The sequence below is a fragment of the Ranitomeya variabilis genome, chromosome 5 (assembly GCF_051348905.1).
Source record: "Ranitomeya variabilis isolate aRanVar5 chromosome 5, aRanVar5.hap1, whole genome shotgun sequence".
Classification (NCBI taxonomy): Eukaryota; Metazoa; Chordata; class Amphibia; order Anura; family Dendrobatidae; genus Ranitomeya; species Ranitomeya variabilis.
Genome location: NC_135236.1, coordinates 592,959,891 through 592,983,539, shown reverse-complemented (window position 1 = coordinate 592,983,539; position 23,649 = coordinate 592,959,891). Strand labels below are relative to the sequence as shown.

The 23,649-nt window shown below is 34.0% G+C and overlaps 6 non-coding genes across 6 annotated transcripts; all 6 read left to right on the top strand.

Annotated features, from left to right (window-relative positions):
* Positions 1 to 1,026: 1,026 nt before the first annotated feature.
* TRNAL-AAG (transfer RNA leucine (anticodon AAG)) lies at positions 1,027 to 1,108 on the top strand. The gene has a single exon. It is a non-coding gene; the product is annotated as a tRNA-Leu (tRNA).
* Positions 1,109 to 10,441: 9,333 nt separating this feature from the next.
* TRNAL-AAG (transfer RNA leucine (anticodon AAG)) lies at positions 10,442 to 10,523 on the top strand. The gene has a single exon. It is a non-coding gene; the product is annotated as a tRNA-Leu (tRNA).
* A 2,605-nt stretch (positions 10,524 to 13,128) lies between these two features.
* On the top strand, positions 13,129 to 13,210 carry TRNAL-AAG (transfer RNA leucine (anticodon AAG)). The gene has a single exon. It is a non-coding gene; the product is annotated as a tRNA-Leu (tRNA).
* Positions 13,211 to 15,815: 2,605 nt separating this feature from the next.
* TRNAL-AAG (transfer RNA leucine (anticodon AAG)) lies at positions 15,816 to 15,897 on the top strand. Its single transcript has one exon. It is a non-coding gene; the product is annotated as a tRNA-Leu (tRNA).
* A 3,643-nt stretch (positions 15,898 to 19,540) lies between these two features.
* On the top strand, positions 19,541 to 19,622 carry TRNAL-UAG (transfer RNA leucine (anticodon UAG)). Its single transcript has one exon. It is a non-coding gene; the product is annotated as a tRNA-Leu (tRNA).
* Positions 19,623 to 19,853: 231 nt separating this feature from the next.
* TRNAL-AAG (transfer RNA leucine (anticodon AAG)) lies at positions 19,854 to 19,935 on the top strand. The gene has a single exon. It is a non-coding gene; the product is annotated as a tRNA-Leu (tRNA).
* Positions 19,936 to 23,649: the final 3,714 nt, after the last annotated feature.

The following is a 23,649-nucleotide window of genomic DNA, read 5'->3' as shown; positions in this document are numbered from 1 at the left end:
ACTGCTGCCAGTATTATGAGATCTTGAAATGTTTTTGTACTTATTCTTATGATTTTGCTAACATGCAAATTAGCATGTGATTTAATCTTCTTTTGTATTTGCATGATTTTCCAGTTTTCAGTTCAGATAAAGACTGTTGAAAGAATCCTTGCTTTTTTCTAATGTTTAGAGACATGCCCATTCAAATCCCACTGCTGCCATTATTATGAGGTTTTGAGAACCCTTTGATCTAATTCTTATGATTTTGTATTTTCATGAGTGTGTTAATTTCTGTTTAGGAAGAGACAGGTGAAAGAATCTTTGATTTTTCCTATTGTTAAGAGACTTACCCATATTCCAACAGACTTGTGAGTTCAAATCCCACTGCTGCCACTAGTATGAGTTCTTTTAAACCTTTTTATCTCATTCTTATAATTATGCTAACATGCAAAATTAGCATATGCTTTAATCTCACTGCTGCCAGTATTATGAGATCTTGAAATGTTTTTGTACTTATTCTTATGATTTTGCTAGCATGCAAATTAGCATGTGATATAATCTTCTTTTGTATTTGTATGATTTAGCAGTTTTCAGTTAAGATAAAGACCGTTGATAGAATCTTTGTTTTTGCCTAATGTTTAGAGACATGCCCATTTTCCAAAATGTACTAATTTTAAATGTTGTCAAATGTACTTCACTTTCTCTAAGGAAGCTTAATTAACCATGCTGTTTAAGGTAGCATGGCCGAGTGGTCTAAGGCGCTGGATTTAGGCTCCAGTCTCTTTGGAGGCGTGGGTTCAAATCTCACTGCTGCTAACATATTGAGGTTTTGAAAACCTTTTCAGCTTATATTTATGATTTTGCTAATAGAAAAATTAGCATATTTTTGTATGAGTGCGTGCTTTGCTTTTTTGGAAAAGACAAAAGATAGAATCATTGCTTTTTCCTTTTTGTTTAGAGACCTATCCATTTTCCACAATTCACAAGTTTAAAATGTAGTCAGATACACTAAACTTACTCTCAGGAAGCTCTTTTAATGATGCATTAGGTAGCATGGCCGAGCGGTCTAAGGCGCTGGATTAAGGCTCCAGTCTCTTTGGAGGCGTGGGTTCAAATCCCACTGCTGCCAGTATTATGAGGTTTTGAGAACCCTTTGATCTAATTCTGAGGATTTTGTATTTCCATGAGTGTGTGCATTTCTGTTTTGGAAAAGACAGTTTTAGACTTTAGTTTAGAGACTTACCTAAATTTTAACAGACTTGTGGGTTCAAATGCCACTAGTATGAGTTCTTTTAAACCTTTTTATCTTATTCTTATAATTATGCTAACATGCAAAATTAGCATATGCTTTAAACCCACTGCTGCCAGTATTATGAGATCTTGAAATGTTTTTGTACTTATTCTTATGATTTTGCTAACATGCAAATTAGCATGTGATTTAATCTTCTTTTGTATTTGCATGATTTTCCAGTTTTCAGTTCAGATAAAGACTGTTGAAAGAATCCTTGCTTTTTTCTAATGTTTAGAGACATGCCCATTCAAATCCCACTGCTGCCATTATTATGAGGTTTTGAGAACCCTTTGATCTAATTCTTATGATTTTGTATTTTCATGAGTGTGTTAATTTCTGTTTAGGAAGAGACAGGTGAAAGAATCTTTGATTTTTCCTATTGTTAAGAGACTTACCCATATTCCAACAGACTTGTGAGTTCAAATCCCACTGCTGCCACTAGTATGAGTTCTTTTAAACCTTTTTATCTCATTCTTATAATTATGCTAACATGCAAAATTAGCATATGCTTTAATCTCACTGCTGCCAGTATTATGAGATCTTGAAATGTTTTTGTACTTATTCTTATGATTTTGCTAGCATGCAAATTAGCATGTGATATAATCTTCTTTTGTATTTGTATGATTTAGCAGTTTTCAGTTAAGATAAAGACCGTTGATAGAATCTTTGTTTTTGCCTAATGTTTAGAGACATGCCCATTTTCCAAAATGTACTAATTTTAAATGTTGTCAAATGTACTTCACTTTCTCTAAGGAAGCTTAATTAACCATGCTGTTTAAGGTAGCATGGCCGAGTGGTCTAAGGCGCTGGATTTAGGCTTCAGTCTCTTTGGAGGCGTGGGTTCAAATCCCACTGCTGCCAACATATTGAGGTTTTGAAAACTTTTTCAGCTTATATTTATGATTTTGCTAATAGAAAAATTAGCATATTTTTGTATGAGTGCGTGCTTTGCTTTTTTGGAAAAGACAAAAGATAGAATCATTGCTTTTTCCTTTTTGTTTAGAGACCTATCCATTTTCCACAATGCACAAGTTTAAAATGTAGTCAGATACACTAAACTTACTCTAAGGAAGCTCTTTTAATGATGCATTAGGTAGCATGGCCGAGCGGTCTAAGGCGCTGGATTAAGGCTCCAGTCTCTTCGGAGGCGTGGGTTCAAATCCCGCTGCTGCTAGTATTATGAGGTTTTGAGAACCCTTTGATCTAATTCTGAGTATTTTGTATTTCCATGAGTGTGTGCATTTCTGTTTTGGAAAAGACAGTTGAAAGAATCATTGATTGTTCCTATTGTTTAGAGACTTACCTAAATTTTAACAGACTTGTGGGTTCAAATGCCACTAGTATGAGTTCTTTTAAACCTTTTTATCTTATTCTTATAATTATGCTAACATGCAAAATTAGCATATGCTTTAAACCCACTGCTGCCAGTATTATGAGATCTTGAAATGTTTTTGTACTTATTCTTATGATTTTGCTAACATGCAAATTAGCATGTGATTTAATCTTCTTTTGTATTTGCATGATTTTCCAGTTTTCAGTTCAGATAAAGACTGTTGAAAGAATCCTTGCTTTTTTCTAATGTTTAGAGACATGCCCATTCAAATCCCACTGCTGCCATTATTATGAGGTTTTGAGAACCCTTTGATCTAATTCTTATGATTTTGTATTTTCATGAGAGTGTTAATTTCTGTTTAGGAAATGACAGTTGAAAGAATCATTGATTTTTCCTATTGTTAAGAGACTTACCCATATTCCAACAGACTTGTGAGTTCAAATCCCACTGCTGCCACTAGTATGAGTTCTTTTAAACCTTTTTATCTCATTCTTATAATTATGCTAACATGCAAAATTAGCATATGCTTTAATCTCACTGCTGCCAGTATTATGAGATCTTGAAATGTTTTTGTACTTATTCTTATGATTTTGCTAGCATGCAAATTAGCATGTGATATAATCTTCTTTTGTATTTGTATGATTTAGCAGTTTTCAGTTAAGATAAAGACCGTTGATAGAATCTTTGTTTTTGCCTAATGTTTAGAGACATGCCCATTTTCCAAAATGTACTAATTTTAAATGTTGTCAAATGTACTTCACTTTCTCTAAGGAAGCTTAATTAACCATGCTGTTTAAGGTAGCATGGCCGAGTGGTCTAAGGCGCTGGATTTAGGCTCCAGTCTCTTTGGAGGCGTGGGTTCAAATCCCACTGCTGCTAACATATTGAGGTTTTGAAAACCTTTTCAGCTTATATTTATGATTTTGCTAATAGAAAAATTAGCATATTTTTGTATGAGTGCGTGCTTTGCTTTTTTGGAAAAGACAAAAGATAGAATCATTGCTTTTTCCTTTTTGTTTAGAGACCTATCCATTTTCCACAATTCACAAGTTTAAAATGTAGTCAGATACACTAAACTTACTCTCAGGAAGCTCTTTTAATGATGCATTAGGTAGCATGGCCAAGCGGTCTAAGGCGCTGGATTAAGGCTCCAGTCTCTTTGGAGGCGTGGGTTCAAATCCCACTGCTGCCAGTATTATGAGGTTTTGAGAACCCTTTGATCTAATTCTGAGGATTTTGTATTTCCATGAGTGTGTGCATTTCTGTTTTGGAAAAGACAGTTTTAGACTTTAGTTTAGAGACTTACCTAAATTTTAACAGACTTGTGGGTTCAAATGCCACTAGTATGAGTTCTTTTAAACCTTTTTATCTTATTCTTATAATTATGCTAACATGCAAAATTAGCATATGCTTTAAACCCACTGCTGCCAGTATTATGAGATCTTGAAATGTTTTTGTACTTATTCTTATGATTTTGCTAACATGCAAATTAGCATGTGATTTAATCTTCTTTTGTATTTGCATGATTTTCCAGTTTTCAGTTCAGATAAAGACTGTTGAAAGAATCCTTGCTTTTTTCTAATGTTTAGAGACATGCCCATTCAAATCCCACTGCTGCCATTATTATGAGGTTTTGAGAACCCTTTGATCTAATTCTTATGATTTTGTATTTTCATGAGTGTGTTAATTTCTGTTTAGGAAGAGACAGGTGAAAGAATCTTTGATTTTTCCTATTGTTAAGAGACTTACCCATATTCCAACAGACTTGTGAGTTCAAATCCCACTGCTGCCACTAGTATGAGTTCTTTTAAACCTTTTTATCTCATTCTTATAATTATGCTAACATGCAAAATTAGCATATGCTTTAATCTCACTGCTGCCAGTATTATGAGATCTTGAAATGTTTTTGTACTTATTCTTATGATTTTGCTAGCATGCAAATTAGCATGTGATATAATCTTCTTTTGTATTTGTATGATTTAGCAGTTTTCAGTTAAGATAAAGACCGTTGATAGAATCTTTGTTTTTGCCTAATGTTTAGAGACATGCCCATTTTCCAAAATGTACTAATTTTAAATGTTGTCAAATGTACTTCACTTTCTCTAAGGAAGCTTAATTAACCATGCTGTTTAAGGTAGCATGGCCGAGTGGTCTAAGGCGCTGGATTTAGGCTCCAGTCTCTTTGGAGGCGTGGGTTCAAATCCCACTGCTGCTAACATATTGAGGTTTTGAAAACCTTTTCAGCTTATATTTATGATTTTGCTAATAGAAAAATTAGCATATTTTTGTATGAGTGCGTGCTTTGCTTTTTTGGAAAAGACAAAAGATAGAATCATTGCTTTTTCCTTTTTGTTTAGAGACCTATCCATTTTCCACAATGCACAAGTTTAAAATGTAGTCAGACACACTAAACTTACTCTAAGGAAGCTCTTTTAATGATGCATTAGGTAGCATGGCCGAGCGGTCTAAGGCGCTGGATTAAGGCTCCAGTCTCTTCGGAGGCGTGGGTTCAAATCCCGCTGCTGCTAGTATTATGAGGTTTTGAGAACCCTTTGATCTAATTCTGAGTATTTTGTATTTCCATGAGTGTGTGCATTTCTGTTTTGGAAAAGACAGTTGAAAGAATCATTGATTGTTCCTATTGTTTAGAGACTTACCTAAATTTTAACAGACTTGTGGGTTCAAATGCCACTAGTATGAGTTCTTTTAAACCTTTTTATCTTATTCTTATAATTATGCTAACATGCAAAATTAGCATATGCTTTAAACCCACTGCTGCCAGTATTATGAGATCTTGAAATGTTTTTGTACTTATTCTTATGATTTTGCTAACATGCAAATTAGCATGTGATTTAATCTTCTTTTGTATTTGCATGATTTTCCAGTTTTCAGTTCAGATAAAGACTGTTGAAAGAATCCTTGCTTTTTTCTAATGTTTAGAGACATGCCCATTCAAATCCCACTGCTGCCATTATTATGAGGTTTTGAGAACCCTTTGATCTAATTCTTATGATTTTGTATTTTCATGAGAGTGTTAATTTCTGTTTAGGAAATGACAGTTGAAAGAATCATTGATTTTTCCTATTGTTAAGAGACTTACCCATATTCCAACAGACTTGTGAGTTCAAATCCCACTGCTGCCACTAGTATGAGTTCTTTTAAACCTTTTTATCTCATTCTTATAATTATGCTAACATGCAAAATTAGCATATGCTTTAATCTCACTGCTGCCAGTATTATGAGATCTTGAAATGTTTTTGTACTTATTCTTATGATTTTGCTAGCATGCAAATTAGCATGTGATATAATCTTCTTTTGTATTTGTATGATTTAGCAGTTTTCAGTTAAGATAAAGACCGTTGATAGAATCTTTGTTTTTGCCTAATGTTTAGAGACATGCCCATTTTCCAAAATGTACTAATTTTAAATGTTGTCAAATGTACTTCACTTTCTCTAAGGAAGCTTAATTTACCATGCTGTTTAAGGTAGCATGGCCGAGTGGTCTAAGGCGCTGGATTTAGGCTCCAGTCTCTTTGGAGGCGTGGGTTCAAATCCCACTGCTGCTAACATATTGAGGTTTTGAAAACCTTTTCAGCTTATATTTATGATTTTGCTAATAGAAAAATTAGCATATTTTTGTATGAGTGCGTGCTTTGCTTTTTTGGAAAAGACAAAAGATAGAATCATTGCTTTTTCCTTTTTGTTTAGAGACCTATCCATTTTCCACAATTCACAAGTTTAAAATGTAGTCAGATACACTAAACTTACTCTCAGGAAGCTCTTTTAATGATGCATTAGGTAGCATGGCCAAGCGGTCTAAGGCGCTGGATTAAGGCTCCAGTCTCTTTGGAGGCGTGGGTTCAAATCCCACTGCTGCCAGTATTATGAGGTTTTGAGAACCCTTTGATCTAATTCTGAGGATTTTGTATTTCCATGAGTGTGTGCATTTCTGTTTTGGAAAAGACAGTTTTAGACTTTAGTTTAGAGACTTACCTAAATTTTAACAGACTTGTGGGTTCAAATGCCACTAGTATGAGTTCTTTTAAACCTTTTTATCTTATTCTTATAATTATGCTAACATGCAAAATTAGCATATGCTTTAAACCCACTGCTGCTGCCAGTATTATGAGATCTTGAAATGTTTTTGTACTTATTCTTATGATTTTGCTAACATGCAAATTAGCATGTGATTTAATCTTCTTTTGTATTTGCATGATTTTCCAGTTTTCAGTTCAGATAAAGACTGTTGAAAGAATCCTTGCTTTTTTCTAATGTTTAGAGACATGCCCATTCAAATCCCACTGCTGCCATTATTATGAGGTTTTGAGAACCCTTTGATCTAATTCTTATGATTTTGTATTTTCATGAGTGTGTTAATTTCTGTTTAGGAAGAGACAGGTGAAAGAATCTTTGATTTTTCCTATTGTTAAGAGACTTACCCATATTCCAACAGACTTGTGAGTTCAAATCCCACTGCTGCCACTAGTATGAGTTCTTTTAAACCTTTTTATCTCATTCTTATAATTATGCTAACATGCAAAATTAGCATATGCTTTAATCTCACTGCTGCCAGTATAATGAGATCTTGAAATGTTTTTGTACTTATTCTTATGATTTTGCTAGCATGCAAATTAGCATGTGATATAATCTTCTTTTGTATTTGTATGATTTAGCAGTTTTCAGTTAAGATAAAGACCGTTGATAGAATCTTTGTTTTTGCCTAATGTTTAGAGACATGCCCATTTTCCAAAATGTACTAATTTTAAATGTTGTCAAATGTACTTCACTTTCTCTAAGGAAGCTTAATTAACCATGCTGTTTAAGGTAGCATGGCCGAGTGGTCTAAGGCGCTGGATTTAGGCTTCAGTCTCTTTGGAGGCGTGGGTTCAAATCCCACTGCTGCCAACATATTGAGGTTTTGAAAACTTTTTCAGCTTATATTTATGATTTTGCTAATAGAAAAATTAGCATATTTTTGTATGAGTGCGTGCTTTGCTTTTTTGGAAAAGACAAAAGATAGAATCATTGCTTTTTCCTTTTTGTTTAGAGACCTATCCATTTTCCACAATGCACAAGTTTAAAATGTAGTCAGATACACTAAACTTACTCTAAGGAAGCTCTTTTAATGATGCATTAGGTAGCATGGCCGAGCGGTCTAAGGCGCTGGATTAAGGCTCCAGTCTCTTCGGAGGCGTGGGTTCAAATCCCGCTGCTGCTAGTATTATGAGGTTTTGAGAACCCTTTGATCTAATTCTGAGTATTTTGTATTTCCATGAGTGTGTGCATTTCTGTTTTGGAAAAGACAGTTGAAAGAATCATTGATTGTTCCTATTGTTTAGAGACTTACCTAAATTTTAACAGACTTGTGGGTTCAAATGCCACTAGTATGAGTTCTTTTAAACCTTTTTATCTTATTCTTATAATTATGCTAACATGCAAAATTAGCATATGCTTTAAACCCACTGCTGCCAGTATTATGAGATCTTGAAATGTTTTTGTACTTATTCTTATGATTTTGCTAACATGCAAATTAGCATGTGATTTAATCTTCTTTTGTATTTGCATGATTTTCCAGTTTTCAGTTCAGATAAAGACTGTTGAAAGAATCCTTGCTTTTTTCTAATGTTTAGAGACATGCCCATTCAAATCCCACTGCTGCCATTATTATGAGGTTTTGAGAACCCTTTGATCTAATTCTTATGATTTTGTATTTTCATGAGTGTGTTAATTTCTGTTTAGGAAAAGACAGTTGAAAGAATCATTGATTTTTCCTATTGTTAAGAGACTTACCCATATTCCAACAGACTTGTGAGTTCAAATCCCACTGCTGCCACTAGTATGAGTCCTTTTAAACCTTTTTATCTCATTCTTATAATTATGCTAACATGCAAAATTAGCATATGCTTTAATCTCACTGCTGCCAGTATTATGAGATCTTGAAATGTTTTTGTACTTATTCTTATGATTTTGCTAGCATGCAAATTAGCATGTGATATAATCTTCTTTTGTATTTGTATGATTTAGCAGTTTTCAGTTAAGATAAAGACCGTTGATAGAATCTTTGTTTTTGCCTAATGTTTAGAGACATGCCCATTTTCCAAAATGTACTAATTTTAAATGTTGTCAAATGTACTTCACTTTCTCTAAGGAAGCTTAATTAACCATGCTGTTTAAGGTAGCATGGCCGAGTGGTCTAAGGCGCTGGATTTAGGCTCCAGTCTCTTTGGAGGCGTGGGTTCAAATCCCACTGCTGCTAACATATTGAGGTTTTGAAAACCTTTTCAGCTTATATTTATGATTTTGCTAATAGAAAAATTAGCATATTTTTGTATGAGTGCGTGCTTTGCTTTTTTGGAAAAGACAAAAGATAGAATCATTGCTTTTTCCTTTTTGTTTAGAGACCTATCCATTTTCCACAATGCACAAGTTTAAAATGTAGTCAGATACACTAAACTTACTCTAAGGAAGCTCTTTTAATGATGCATTAGGTAGCATGGCCGAGCGGTCTAAGGCGCTGGATTAAGGCTCCAGTCTCTTCGGAGGCGTGGGTTCAAATCCCGCTGCTGCTAGTATTATGAGGTTTTGAGAACCCTTTGATCTAATTCTGAGTATTTTGTATTTCCATGAGTGTGTGCATTTCTGTTTTGGAAAAGACAGTTGAAAGAATCATTGATTGTTCCTATTGTTTAGAGACTTACCTAAATTTTAACAGACTTGTGGGTTCAAATGCCACTAGTATGAGTTCTTTTAAACCTTTTTATCTTATTCTTATAATTATGCTAACATGCAAAATTAGCATATGCTTTAAACCCACTGCTGCCAGTATTATGAGATCTTGAAATGTTTTTGTACTTATTCTTATGATTTTGCTAACATGCAAATTAGCATGTGATTTAATCTTCTTTTGTATTTGCATGATTTTCCAGTTTTCAGTTCAGATAAAGACTGTTGAAAGAATCCTTGCTTTTTTCTAATGTTTAGAGACATGCCCATTCAAATCCCACTGCTGCCATTATTATGAGGTTTTGAGAACCCTTTGATCTAATTCTTATGATTTTGTATTTTCATGAGTGTGTTAATTTCTGTTTAGGAAAAGACAGTTGAAAGAATCATTGATTTTTCCTATTGTTAAGAGACTTACCCATATTCCAACAGACTTGTGAGTTCAAATCCCACTGCTGCCACTAGTATGAGTTCTTTTAAACCTTTTTATCTCATTCTTATAATTATGCTAACATGCAAAATTAGCATATGCTTTAATCTCACTGCTGCCAGTATTATGAGATCTTGAAATGTTTTTGTACTTATTCTTATGATTTTGCTAGCATGCAAATTAGCATGTGATATAATCTTCTTTTGTATTTGTATGATTTAGCAGTTTTCAGTTAAGATAAAGACCGTTGATAGAATCTTTGTTTTTGCCTAATGTTTAGAGACATGCCCATTTTCCAAAATGTACTAATTTTAAATGTTGTCAAATGTACTTCACTTTCTCTAAGGAAGCTTAATTAACCATGCTGTTTAAGGTAGCATGGCCGAGTGGTCTAAGGCGCTGGATTTAGGCTCCAGTCTCTTTGGAGGCGTGGGTTCAAATCCCACTGCTGCTAACATATTGAGGTTTTGAAAACCTTTTCAGCTTATATTTATGATTTTGCTAATAGAAAAATTAGCATATTTTTGTATGAGTGCGTGCTTTGCTTTTTTGGAAAAGACAAAAGATAGAATCATTGCTTTTTCCTTTTTGTTTAGAGACCTATCCATTTTCCACAATGCACAAGTTTAAAATGTAGTCAGATACACTAAACTTACTCTCAGGAAGCTCTTTTAATGATGCATTAGGTAGCATGGCCGAGCGGTCTAAGGCGCTGGATTAAGGCTCCAGTCTCTTTGGAGGCGTGGGTTCAAATCCCACTGCTGCCAGTATTATGAGGTTTTGAGAACCCTTTGATCTAATTCTGAGGATTTTGTATTTCCATGAGTGTGTGCATTTCTGTTTTGGAAAAGACAGTTTTAGACTTTAGTTTAGAGACTTACCTAAATTTTAACAGACTTGTGGGTTCAAATGCCACTAGTATGAGTTCTTTTAAACCTTTTTATCTTATTCTTATAATTATGCTAACATGCAAAATTAGCATATGCTTTAAACCCACTGCTGCCAGTATTATGAGATCTTGAAATGTTTTTGTACTTATTCTTATGATTTTGCTAACATGCAAATTAGCATGTGATTTAATCTTCTTTTGTATTTGCATGATTTTCCAGTTTTCAGTTCAGATAAAGACTGTTGAAAGAATCCTTGCTTTTTTCTAATGTTTAGAGACATGCCCATTCAAATCCCACTGCTGCCATTATTATGAGGTTTTGAGAACCCTTTGATCTAATTCTTATGATTTTGTATTTTCATGAGTGTGTTAATTTCTGTTTAGGAAGAGACAGGTGAAAGAATCTTTGATTTTTCCTATTGTTAAGAGACTTACCCATATTCCAACAGACTTGTGAGTTCAAATCCCACTGCTGCCACTAGTATGAGTTCTTTTAAACCTTTTTATCTCATTCTTATAATTATGCTAACATGCAAAATTAGCATATGCTTTAATCTCACTGCTGCCAGTATAATGAGATCTTGAAATGTTTTTGTACTTATTCTTATGATTTTGCTAGCATGCAAATTAGCATGTGATATAATCTTCTTTTGTATTTGTATGATTTAGCAGTTTTCAGTTAAGATAAAGACCGTTGATAGAATCTTTGTTTTTGCCTAATGTTTAGAGACATGCCCATTTTCCAAAATGTACTAATTTTAAATGTTGTCAAATGTACTTCACTTTCTCTAAGGAAGCTTAATTAACCATGCTGTTTAAGGTAGCATGGCCGAGTGGTCTAAGGCGCTGGATTTAGGCTTCAGTCTCTTTGGAGGCGTGGGTTCAAATCCCACTGCTGCCAACATATTGAGGTTTTGAAAACTTTTTCAGCTTATATTTATGATTTTGCTAATAGAAAAATTAGCATATTTTTGTATGAGTGCGTGCTTTGCTTTTTTGGAAAAGACAAAAGATAGAATCATTGCTTTTTCCTTTTTGTTTAGAGACCTATCCATTTTCCACAATGCACAAGTTTAAAATGTAGTCAGATACACTAAACTTACTCTAAGGAAGCTCTTTTAATGATGCATTAGGTAGCATGGCCGAGCGGTCTAAGGCGCTGGATTAAGGCTCCAGTCTCTTCGGAGGCGTGGGTTCAAATCCCGCTGCTGCTAGTATTATGAGGTTTTGAGAACCCTTTGATCTAATTCTGAGTATTTTGTATTTCCATGAGTGTGTGCATTTCTGTTTTGGAAAAGACAGTTGAAAGAATCATTGATTGTTCCTATTGTTTAGAGACTTACCTAAATTTTAACAGACTTGTGGGTTCAAATGCCACTAGTATGAGTTCTTTTAAACCTTTTTATCTTATTCTTATAATTATGCTAACATGCAAAATTAGCATATGCTTTAAACCCACTGCTGCCAGTATTATGAGATCTTGAAATGTTTTTGTACTTATTCTTATGATTTTGCTAACATGCAAATTAGCATGTGATTTAATCTTCTTTTGTATTTGCATGATTTTCCAGTTTTCAGTTCAGATAAAGACTGTTGAAAGAATCCTTGCTTTTTTCTAATGTTTAGAGACATGCCCATTCAAATCCCACTGCTGCCATTATTATGAGGTTTTGAGAACCCTTTGATCTAATTCTTATGATTTTGTATTTTCATGAGTGTGTTAATTTCTGTTTAGGAAAAGACAGTTGAAAGAATCATTGATTTTTCCTATTGTTAAGAGACTTACCCATATTCCAACAGACTTGTGAGTTCAAATCCCACTGCTGCCACTAGTATGAGTTCTTTTAAACCTTTTTATCTCATTCTTATAATTATGCTAACATGCAAAATTAGCATATGCTTTAATCTCACTGCTGCCAGTATTATGAGATCTTGAAATGTTTTTGTACTTATTCTTATGATTTTGCTAGCATGCAAATTAGCATGTGATATAATCTTCTTTTGTATTTGTATGATTTAGCAGTTTTCAGTTAAGATAAAGACCGTTGATAGAATCTTTGTTTTTGCCTAATGTTTAGAGACATGCCCATTTTCCAAAATGTACTAATTTTAAATGTTGTCAAATGTACTTCACTTTCTCTAAGGAAGCTTAATTAACCATGCTGTTTAAGGTAGCATGGCCGAGTGGTCTAAGGCGCTGGATTTAGGCTCCAGTCTCTTTGGAGGCGTGGGTTCAAATCCCACTGCTGCTAACATATTGAGGTTTTGAAAACCTTTCAAGCTAATATTTATGATTTTGCTAATAGAAAAATTAGCATATTTTTGTATGAGTGCGTGCTTTGCTTTTTTGGAAAAGACAAAAGATAGAATCATTGCTTTTTCCTTTTTGTTTAGAGACCTATCCATTTTCCACAATTCACAAGTTTAAAATGTAGTCAGATACACTAAACTTACTCTCAGGAAGCTCTTTTAATGATGCATTAGGTAGCATGGCCGAGCGGTCTAAGGCGCTGGATTAAGGCTCCAGTCTCTTTGGAGGCGTGGGTTCAAATCCCACTGCTGCCAGTATTATGAGGTTTTGAGAACCCTTTGATCTAATTCTGAGGATTTTGTATTTCCATGAGTGTGTGCATTTCTGTTTTGGAAAAGACAGTTTTAGACTTTAGTTTAGAGACTTACCTAAATTTTAACAGACTTGTGGGTTCAAATGCCACTAGTATGAGTTCTTTTAAACCTTTTTATCTTATTCTTATAATTATGCTAACATGCAAAATTAGCATATGCTTTAAACCCACTGCTGCCAGTATTATGAGATCTTGAAATGTTTTTGTACTTATTCTTATGATTTTGCTAACATGCAAATTAGCATGTGATTTAATCTTCTTTTGTATTTGCATGATTTTCCAGTTTTCAGTTCAGATAAAGACTGTTGAAAGAATCCTTGCTTTTTTCTAATGTTTAGAGACATGCCCATTCAAATCCCACTGCTGCCATTATTATGAGGTTTTGAGAACCCTTTGATCTAATTCTTATGATTTTGTATTTTCATGAGTGTGTTAATTTCTGTTTAGGAAGAGACAGGTGAAAGAATCTTTGATTTTTCCTATTGTTAAGAGACTTACCCATATTCCAACAGACTTGTGAGTTCAAATCCCACTGCTGCCACTAGTATGAGTTCTTTTAAACCTTTTTATCTCATTCTTATAATTATGCTAACATGCAAAATTAGCATATGCTTTAATCTCACTGCTGCCAGTATAATGAGATCTTGAAATGTTTTTGTACTTATTCTTATGATTTTGCTAGCATGCAAATTAGCATGTGATATATTCTTCTTTTGTATTTGTATGATTTAGCAGTTTTCAGTTAATATAAAGACCGTTGATAGAATCTTTGTTTTTGCCTAATGTTTAGAGACATGCCCATTTTCCAAAATGTACTAATTTTAAATGTTGTCAAATGTACTTCACTTTCTCTAAGGAAGCTTAATTAACCATGCTGTTTAAGGTAGCATGGCCGAGTGGTCTAAGGCGCTGGATTTAGGCTTCAGTCTCTTTGGAGGCGTGGGTTCAAATCCCACTGCTGCCAACATATTGAGGTTTTGAAAACTTTTTCAGCTTATATTTATGATTTTGCTAATAGAAAAATTAGCATATTTTTGTATGAGTGCGTGCTTTGCTTTTTTGGAAAAGACAAAAGATAGAATCATTGCTTTTTCCTTTTTGTTTAGAGACCTATCCATTTTCCACAATGCACAAGTTTAAAATGTAGTCAGATACACTAAACTTACTCTAAGGAAGCTCTTTTAATGATGCATTAGGTAGCATGGCCGAGCGGTCTAAGGCGCTGGATTAAGGCTCCAGTCTCTTCGGAGGCGTGGGTTCAAATCCCGCTGCTGCTAGTATTATGAGGTTTTGAGAACCCTTTGATCTAATTCTGAGTATTTTGTATTTCCATGAGTGTGTGCATTTCTGTTTTGGAAAAGACAGTTGAAAGAATCATTGATTGTTCCTATTGTTTAGAGACTTACCTAAATTTTAACAGACTTGTGGGTTCAAATGCCACTAGTATGAGTTCTTTTAAACCTTTTTATCTTGTTCTTATAATTATGCTAACATGCAAAATTAGCATATGCTTTAAACCCACTGCTGCCAGTATTATGAGATCTTGAAATGTTTTTGTACTTATTCTTATGATTTTGCTAACATGCAAATTAGCATGTGATTTAATCTTCTTTTGTATTTGCATGATTTTCCAGTTTTCAGTTCAGATAAAGACTGTTGAAAGAATCCTTGCTTTTTTCTAATGTTTAGAGACATGCCCATTCAAATCCCACTGCTGCCATTATTATGAGGTTTTGAGAACCCTTTGATCTAATTCTTATGATTTTGTATTTTCATGAGTGTGTTAATTTCTGTTTAGGAAAAGACAGTTGAAAGAATCATTGATTTTTCCTATTGTTAAGAGACTTACCCATATTCCAACAGACTTGTGAGTTCAAATCCCACTGCTGCCACTAGTATGAGTTCTTTTAAACCTTTTTATCTCATTCTTATAATTATGCTAACATGCAAAATTAGCATATGCTTTAATCTCACTGCTGCCAGTATTATGAGATCTTGAAATGTTTTTGTACTTATTCTTATGATTTTGCTAGCATGCAAATTAGCATGTGATATAATCTTCTTTTGTATTTGTATGATTTAGCAGTTTTCAGTTAAGATAAAGACCGTTGATAGAATCTTTGTTTTTGCCTAATGTTTAGAGACATGCCCATTTTCCAAAATGTACTAATTTTAAATGTTGTCAAATGTACTTCACTTTCTCTAAGGAAGCTTAATTAACCATGCTGTTTAAGGTAGCATGGCCGAGTGGTCTAAGGCGCTGGATTTAGGCTCCAGTCTCTTTGGAGGCGTGGGTTCAAATCCCACTGCTGCTAACATATTGAGGTTTTGAAAACCTTTTCAGCTTATATTTATGATTTTGCTAATAGAAAAATTAGCATATTTTTGTATGAGTGCGTGCTTTGCTTTTTTGGAAAAGACAAAAGATAGAATCATTGCTTTTTCCTTTTTGTTTAGAGACCTATCCATTTTCCACAATTCACAAGTTTAAAATGTAGTCAGATACACTAAACTTACTCTCAGGAAGCTCTTTTAATGATGCATTAGGTAGCATGGCCGAGCGGTCTAAGGCGCTGGATTAAGGCTCCAGTCTCTTTGGAGGCGTGGGTTCAAATCCCACTGCTGCCAGTATTATGAGGTTTTGAGAACCCTTTGATCTAATTCTGAGGATTTTGTATTTCCATGAGTGTGTGCATTTCTGTTTTGGAAAAGACAGTTTTAGACTTTAGTTTAGAGACTTACCTAAATTTTAACAGACTTGTGGGTTCAAATGCCACTAGTATGAGTTCTTTTAAACCTTTTTATCTTATTCTTATAATTATGCTAACATGCAAAATTAGCATATGCTTTAAACCCACTGCTGCCAGTATTATGAGATCTTGAAATGTTTTTGTACTTATTCTTATGATTTTGCTAACATGCAAATTAGCATGTGATTTAATCTTCTTTTGTATTTGCATGATTTTCCAGTTTTCAGTTCAGATAAAGACTGTTGAAAGAATCCTTGCTTTTTTCTAATGTTTAGAGACATGCCCATTCAAATCCCACTGCTGCCATTATTATGAGGTTTTGAGAACCCTTTGATCTAATTCTTATGATTTTGTATTTTCATGAGTGTGTTAATTTCTGTTTAGGAAGAGACAGTTGAAAGAATCTTTGATTTTTCCTATTGTTAAGAGACTTACCCATATTCCAACAGACTTGTGAGTTCAAATCCCACTGCTGCCACTAGTATGAGTTCTTTTAAACCTTTTTATCTCATTCTTATAATTATGCTAACATGCAAAATTAGCATATGCTTTAATCTCACTGCTGCCAGTATAATGAGATCTTGAAATGTTTTTGTACTTATTCTTATGATTTTGCTAGCATGCAAATTAGCATGTGATATAATCTTCTTTTGTATTTGTATGATTTAGCAGTTTTCAGTTAAGATAAAGACCGTTGATAGAATCTTTGTTTTTGCCTAATGTTTAGAGACATGCCCATTTTCCAAAATGTACTAATTTTAAATGTTGTCAAATGTACTTCACTTTCTCTAAGGAAGCTTAATTAACCATGCTGTTTAAGGTAGCATGGCCGAGTGGTCTAAGGCGCTGGATTTAGGCTTCAGTCTCTTTGGAGGCGTGGGTTCAAATCCCACTGCTGCCAACATATTGAGGTTTTGAAAACTTTTTCAGCTTATATTTATGATTTTGCTAATAGAAAAATTAGCATATTTTTGTATGAGTGCGTGCTTTGCTTTTTTGGAAAAGACAAAAGATAGAATCATTGCTTTTTCCTTTTTGTTTAGAGACCTATCCATTTTCCACAATGCACAAGTTTAAAATGTAGTCAGATACACTAAACTTACTCTAAGGAAGCTCTTTTAATGATGCATTAGGTAGCATGGCCGAGCGGTCTAAGGCGCTGGATTAAGGCTCCAGTCTCTTCGGAGGCGTGGGTTCAAATCCTGCTGCTGCTAGTATTATGAGGTTTTGAGAACCCTTTGATCTAATTCTGAGTATTTTGTATTTCCATGAGTGTGTGCATTTCTGTTTTGGAAAAGACAGTTGAAAGAATCATTGATTGTTCCTATTGTTTAGAGACTTACCTAAATTTTAACAGACTTGTGGGTTCAAATGCCACTAGTATGAGTTCTTTTAAACCTTTTTATCTTATTCTTATAATTATGCTAACATGCAAAATTAGCATATGCTTTAAACCCACTGCTGCCAGTATTATGAGATCTTGAAATGTTTTTGTACTTATTCTTATGATTTTGCTAACATGCAAATTAGCATGTGATTTAATCTTCTTTTGTATTTGCATGATTTTCCAGTTTTCAGTTCAGATAAAGACTGTTGAAAGAATCCTTGCTTTTTTCTAATGTTTAGAGACATGCCCATTCAAATCCCACTGCTGCCATTATTATGAGGTTTTGAGAACCCTTTGATCTAATTCTTATGATTTTGTATTTTCATGAGTGTGTTAATTTCTGTTTAGGAAAAGACAGTTGAAAGAATCATTGATTTTTCCTATTGTTAAGAGACTTACCCATATTCCAACAGACTTGTGAGTTCAAATCCCACTGCTGCCACTAGTATGAGTTCTTTTAAACCTTTTTATCTCATTCTTATAATTATGCTAACATGCAAAATTAGCATATGCTTTAATCTCACTGCTGCCAGTATAATGAGATCTTGAAATGTTTTTGTACTTATTCTTATGATTTTGCTAGCATGCAAATTAGCATGTGATATAATCTTCTTTTGTATTTGTATGATTTAGCAGTTTTCAGTTAAGATAAAGACCGTTGATAGAATCTTTGTTTTTGCCTAATGTTTAGAGACATGCCCATTTTCCAAAATGTACTAATTTTAAATGTTGTCAAATGTACTTCACTTTCTCTAAGGAAGCTTAATTAACCATGCTGTTTAAGGTAGCATGGCCGAGTGGTCTAAGGCGCTGGATTTAGGCTTCAGTCTCTTTGGAGGCGTGGGTTCAAATCCCACTGCTGCCAACATATTGAGGTTTTGAAAACTTTTTCAGCTTATATTTATGATTTTGCTAATAGAAAAATTAGCATATTTTTGTATGAGTGCGTGCTTTGCTTTTTTGGAAAAGACAAAAGATAGAATCATTGCTTTTTCCTTTTTGTTTAGAGACCTATCCATTTTCCACAATGCACAAGTTTAAAATGTAGTCAGATACACTAAACTTACTCTAAGGAAGCTCTTTTAATGATGCATTAGGTAGCATGGCCGAGCGGTCTAAGGCGCTGGATTAAGGCTCCAGTCTCTTCGGAGGCGTGGGTTCAAATCCCGCTGCTGCTAGTATTATGAGGTTTTGAGAACCCTTTGATCTAATTCTGAGTATTTTGTATTTCCATGAGTGTGTGCATTTCTGTTTTGGAAAAGACAGTTGAAAGAATCATTGATTGTTCCTATTGTTTAGAGACTTACCTAAATTTTAACAGACTTGTGGGTTCAAATGCCACTAGTATGAGTTCTTTTAAACCTTTTTATCTTATTCTTATAATTATGCTAACATGCAAAATTAGCATATGCTTTAAACCCACTGCTGCCAGTATTATGAGATCTTGAAATGTTTTTGTACTTATTCTTATGATTTTGCTAACATGCAAATTAGCATGTGATTTAATCTTCTTTTGTATTTGCATGATTTTCCAGTTTTCAGTTCAGATAAAGACTGTTGAAAGAATCCTTGCTTTTTTCTAATGTTTAGAGACATGCCCATTCAAATCCCACTGCTGCCATTATTATGAGGTTTTGAGAACCCTTTGATCTAATTCTTATGATTTTGTATTTTCATGAGTGTGTTAATTTCTGTTTAGGAAAAGACAGTTGAAAGAATCATTGATTTTTCCTATTGTTAAGAGACTTACCCATATTCCAACAGACTTGTGAGTTCAAATCCCACTGCTGCCACTAGTATGAGTTCTTTTAAACCTTTTTATCTCATTCTTATAATTATGCTAACATGCAAAATTAGCATATGCTTTAATCTCACTGCTGCCAGTATTATGAGATCTTGAAATGTTTTTGTACTTATTCTTATGATTTTGCTAGCATGCAAATTAGCATGTGATATAATCTTCTTTTGTATTTGTATGATTTAGCAGTTTTCAGTTAAGATAAAGACCGTTGATAGAATCTTTGTTTTTGCCTAATGTTTAGAGACATGCCCATTTTCCAAAATGTACTAATTTTAAATGTTGTCAAATGTACTTCACTTTCTCTAAGGAAGCTTAATTAACCATGCTGTTTAAGGTAGCATGGCCGAGTGGTCTAAGGCGCTGGATTTAGGATCCAGTCTCTTTGGAGGCGTGGGTTCAAATCCCACTGCTGCTAACATATTGAGGTTTTGAAAACCTTTTCAGCTTATATTTATGATTTTGCTAATAGAAAAATTAGCATATTTTTGTATGAGTGCGTGCTTTGCTTTTTTGGAAAAGACAAAAGATAGAATCATTGCTTTTTCCTTTTTGTTTAGAGACCTATCCATTTTCCACAATTCACAAGTTTAAAATGTAGTCAGATACACTAAACTTACTCTCAGGAAGCTCTTTTAATGATGCATTAGGTAGCATGGCCGAGCGGTCTAAGGCGCTGGATTAAGGCTCCAGTCTCTTTGGAGGCGTGGGTTCAAATCCCACTGCTGCCAGTATTATGAGGTTTTGAGAACCCTTTGATCTAATTCTGAGGATTTTGTATTTCCATGAGTGTGTGCATTTCTGTTTTGGAAAAGACAGTTTTAGACTTTAGTTTAGAGACTTACCTAAATTTTAACAGACTTGTGGGTTCAAATGCCACTAGTATGAGTTCTTTTAAACCTTTTTATCTTATTCTTATAATTATGCTAACATGCAAAATTAGCATATGCTTTAAACCCACTGCTGCCAGTATTATGAGATCTTGAAATGTTTTTGTACTTATTCTTATGATTTTGCTAACATGCAAATTAGCATGTGATTTAATCTTCTTTTGTATTTGCATGATTTTCCAGTTTTCAGTTCAGATAAAGACTGTTGAAAGAATCCTTGCTTTTTTCTAATGTTTAGAGACATGCCCATTCAAATCCCACTGCTGCCATTATTATGAGGTTTTGAGAACCCTTTGATCTAATTCTTATGATTTTGTATTTTCATGAGTATGTTAATTTCTGTTTAGGAAGAGACAGTTGAAAGAATCTTTGATTTTTCCTATTGTTAAGAGACTTACCCATATTCCAACAGACTTGTGAGTTCAAATCCCACTGCTGCCACTAGTATGAGTTCTTTTAAACCTTTTTATCTCATTCTTATAATTATGCTAACATGCAAAATTAGCATATGCTTTAATCTCACTGCTGCCAGTATAATGAGATCTTGAAATGTTTTTGTACTTATTCTTATGATTTTGCTAGCATGCAAATTAGCATGTGATATAATCTTCTTTTGTATTTGTATGATTTAGCAGTTTTCAGTTAAGATAAAGACCGTTGATAGAATCTTTGTTTTTGCCTAATGTTTAGAGACATGCCCATTTTCCAAAATGTACTAATTTTAAATGTTGTCAAATGTACTTCACTTTCTCTAAGGAAGCTTAATTAACCATGCTGTTTAAGGTAGCATGGCCGAGTGGTCTAAGGCGCTGGATTTAGGCTTCAGTCTCTTTGGAGGCGTGGGTTCAAATCCCACTGCTGCCAACATATTGAGGTTTTGAAAACTTTTTCAGCTTATATTTATGATTTTGCTAATAGAAAAATTAGCATATTTTTGTATGAGTGCGTGCTTTGCTTTTTTGGAAAAGACAAAAGATAGAATCATTGCTTTTTCCTTTTTGTTTAGAGACCTATCCATTTTCCACAATGCACAAGTTTAAAATGTAGTCAGATACACTAAACTTACTCTAAGGAAGCTCTTTTAATGATGCATTAGGTAGCATGGCCGAGCGGTCTAAGGCGCTGGATTAAGGCTCCAGTCTCTTCGGAGGCGTGGGTTCAAATCCCGCTGCTGCTAGTATTATGAGGTTTTGAGAACCCTTTGATCTAATTCTGAGTATTTTGTATTTCCATGAGTGTGTGCATTTCTGTTTTGGAAAAGACAGTTGAAAGAATCATTGATTGTTCCTATTGTTTAGAGACTTACCTAAATTTTAACAGACTTGTGGGTTCAAATGCCACTAGTATGAGTTCTTTTAAACCTTTTTATCTTATTCTTATAATTATGCTAACATGCAAAATTAGCATATGCTTTAAACCCACTGCTGCCAGTATTATGAGATCTTGAAATGTTTTTGTACTTATTCTTATGATTTTGCTAACATGCAAATTAGCATGTGATTTAATCTTCTTTTGTATTTGCATGATTTTCCAGTTTTCAGTTCAGATAAAGACTGTTGAAAGAATCCTTGCTTTTTTCTAATGTTTAGAGACATGCCCATTCAAATCCCACTGCTGCCATTATTATGAGGTTTTGAGAACCCTTTGATCTAATTCTTATGATTTTGTATTTTCATGAGTGTGTTTATTTCTGTTTAGGAAGAGACAGGTGAAAGAATCTTTGATTTTTCCTATTGTTAAGAGACTTACCCATATTCCAACAGACTTGTGAGTTCAAATCCCACTGCTGCCACTAGTATGAGTTCTTTTAAACCTTTTTATCTCATTCTTATAATTATGCTAACATGCAAAATTAGCATATGCTTTAATCTCACTGCTGCCAGTATAATGAGATCTTGAAATGTTTTTGTACTTATTCTTATGATTTTGCTAGCATGCAAATTAGCATGTGATATAATCTTCTTTTGTATTTGTATGATTTAGCAGTTTTCAGTTAAGATAAAGACCGTTGATAGAATCTTTGTTTTTGCCTAATGTTTAGAGACATGCCCATTTTCCAAAATGTACTAATTTTAAATGTTGTCAAATGTACTTCACTTTCTCTAAGGAAGCTTAATTAACCATGCTGTTTAAGGTAGCATGGCCGAGTGGTCTAAGGCGCTGGATTTAGGCTTCAGTCTCTTTGGAGGCGTGGGTTCAAATCCCACTGCTGCCAACATATTGAGGTTTTGAAAACTTTTTCAGCTTATATTTATGATTTTGCTAATAGAAAAATTAGCATATTTTTGTATGAGTGCGTGCTTTGCTTTTTTGGAAAAGACAAAAGATAGAATCATTGCTTTTTCCTTTTTGTTTAGAGACCTATCCATTTTCCACAATGCACAAGTTTAAAATGTAGTCAGATACACTAAACTTACTCTAAGGAAGCTCTTTTAATGATGCATTAGGTAGCATGGCCGAGCGGTCTAAGGCGCTGGATTAAGGCTCCAGTCTCTTCGGAGGCGTAGGTTCAAATCCCGCTGCTGCTAGTATTATGAGGTTTTGAGAACCCTTTGATCTAATTCTGAGTATTTTGTATTTCCATGAGTGTGTGCATTTCTGTTTTGGAAAAGACAGTTGAAAGAATCATTGATTGTTCCTATTGTTTAGAGACTTACCTAAATTTTAACAGACTTGTGGGTTCAAATGCCACTAGTATGAGTTCTTTTAAACCTTTTTATCTTATTCTTATAATTATGCTAACATGCAAAATTAGCATATGCTTTAAACCCACTGCTGCCAGTATTATGAGATCTTGAAATGTTTTTGTACTTATTCTTATGATTTTGCTAACATGCAAATTAGCATGTGATTTAATCTTCTTTTGTACTTGCATGATTTTCCAGTTTTCAGTTCAGATAAAGACTGTTGAAAGAATCCTTGCTTTTTTCTAATGTTTAGAGACATGCCCATTCAAATCCCACTGCTGCCATTATTATGAGGTTTTGAGAACCCTTTGATCTAATTCTTATGATTTTGTATTTTCATGAGTGTGTTAATTTCTGTTTAGGAAAAGACAGTTGAAAGAATCATTGATTTTTCCTATTGTTAAGAGACTTACCCATATTCCAACAGACTTGTGAGTTCAAATCCCACTGCTGCCACTAGTATGAGTTCTTTTAAACCTTTTTATCTCATTCTTATAATTATGCTAACATGCAAAATTAGCATATGCTTTAATCTCACTGCTGCCAGTATTATGAGATCTTGAAATGTTTTTGTACTTATTCTTATGATTTTGCTAGCATGCAAATTAGCATGTGATATAATCTTCTTTTGTATTTGTATGATTTAGCAGTTTTCAGTTAAGATAAAGACCGTTGATAGAATCTTTGTTTTTGCCTAATGTTTAGAGACATGCCCATTTTCCAAAATGTACTAATTTTAAATGTTGTCAAATGTACTTCACTTTCTCTAAGGAAGCTTAATTAACCATGCTGTTTAAGGTAGCATGGCCGAGTGGTCTAAGGCGCTGGATTTAGGCTCCAGTCTCTTTGGAGGCGTGGGTTCAAATCC